Source organism: Gossypium arboreum, chromosome 1 (assembly GCF_025698485.1).
Source record: "Gossypium arboreum isolate Shixiya-1 chromosome 1, ASM2569848v2, whole genome shotgun sequence".
NCBI classification, from domain to species: Eukaryota; Viridiplantae; Streptophyta; class Magnoliopsida; order Malvales; family Malvaceae; genus Gossypium; species Gossypium arboreum.
The window spans coordinates 106,871,354-106,873,194 of NC_069070.1; the positions used below are offsets into that span (position 1 = coordinate 106,871,354).

General features: G+C 37.0%; 1 non-coding gene across 1 annotated transcript; it reads left to right on the top strand.

Annotated features, from left to right (window-relative positions):
• The first annotated feature begins 730 nt into the window (after positions 1-730).
• LOC128282321 (small nucleolar RNA R71) lies at positions 731-837 on the top strand. The gene has a single exon (XR_008272561.1). It is a non-coding gene; the product is annotated as a small nucleolar RNA R71 (small nucleolar RNA).
• Positions 838-1,841: the final 1,004 nt, after the last annotated feature.

The window sequence follows — 1,841 nt, forward strand, 5'->3', positions numbered from 1 at the left end:
GTGGCTTCTTTTTAGATTCAGCTAACACTTTCCCACTCCTTAGTGTAACTGCTTTCACATGCTCTTTTGGGTTGGGTTCAATGTTACTAGGTAGACTTCTTAGTGGTCTTTTAGAGCCCTTGGATCGACACTTGTTGATTCTTAAGAACTATCTCGGTATTCTGGAAATGAGTTTCTGATACCGAGATGAATTTTGTTAACATCTTCTCAAGGTTCGATTTCTTTTCTTACTGGTAAGGAGTTTGTTGAAAACCCGGAGGATGTTGTGGCCTTTGATTTCCTTGACCGCCCCACGAGAAATTGGGATGGTTCCTCCAACCTACATTATAAGTGTTACTATACGGGTTATTTTGGGGTCTTTAACTATTCGTTCTTCATGTTGTGGCCATAAGGTGGGTATTCTGAACTATTTGATCTGCCTCCACTTACTACACATTGCATTACTGGGTGAACCTATGAAGAATTAAGGAAACCATCAATTTTCTTATTCAAGAGTTCTACCTGATTAGAGAGCATGGTGACCGTATCGACGTTATAAATGTCGACTGTTTTTGTTGGCTTTGTCCTCATGACTTGTCACTGATAGTTATTCAGTGACATCTCCTCTATAAATTCATAGGCATCTTCAGGTGTCTTATTATTGATGGTTCCGTGAGTAGCTGCGTCAACCATTTGTCAAGTCGAAAGATTTAGGCCATTATGAAAGGTTTGAACCTGTACCCAAAGCGGTAACCCATGGTGAGGGCATCTTCTCAAGAGGTTCTTGTATCTCTCCCATGCATCGTAGAGTGTTTCTAAATCCATCTGCACAAAGGAAGAAATATCATTACGTAATTTAGCCATTTTAGCTGGCGGAAAATATTTTAATAAAAAATTTTCAGTCATTTGTTCCAAAGTAGTGATTGACCCCCGTGGCAACGAGTTCAACCACTGTTTAGCTTTGTTTCTCAATGAAAAAGAGAATAATCGATTCGTCGTCATCAGAAATGCCATTAATTTTAAATGTATCACATAGTTCCAAAAAGTTTGCCAAGTGAGCGTTGGGATCCTCGTCCTGCAAACCATCAAACTGAACAAACTGTTGTATCATTTGAATTGTGTTAGGTTTTAATTCAAAAGTATTTGTGGCTACAGTCAGTCTAACTATGCTCGATTCAGTTCCTGTTAAAAAAGGTTTAGCATAATCATACATAGTTTGCAGAGTAGGATTCTGATTAACAGCAATTGCAGGAGGTAGCGGATTTTCTTGGTTTTTAGCTATCTCCTCAGTTGTGGTTGAAGTATCGTCCTCTTGCTCGTCCTCTGTGTATCTTAGGCTTTACCTTATTTCTCTTTAGTTTTTACTAACTATGCGGTCTATCTCATCGTAAAAAAGTAGTGGTCCTGACGAGTTTCTTCTAGTCATAAACTAGAAAAACCTATCAGAAGGAAATAAGAGAAAAAATAGAAAAGAAAATAAAAATTTAAATTGTAATAAAAGTAAAGTGGCTAAAGTAATAAAAATCGAGTTTTCCTAATATCCTAGTTCCCTAGCAACGGCGCTAAACACTTGATGCGTGATATTCGTAACAGGTTTTAAAGATTTATAAATGAAACGTTCTTGAGACTAACTTATTATCACAACTAAGGCAAGTGTACCTATCGAACAGTAGTGTAGTTCAGCAAGACCGAATTGTCGAACCCAAAGGAACTACGAGTACTAGTATTTACTTTCTTTTTATTATCTAGCCTAAAATTTAAGAGGTTTGGTTGTCTAAACTAATTACTAACTAAGAATGCACAGAAAGAAAAACTTGGAAAAATACTTTTGGGAAAATTCGATTGATTGAGGCAATACCTAA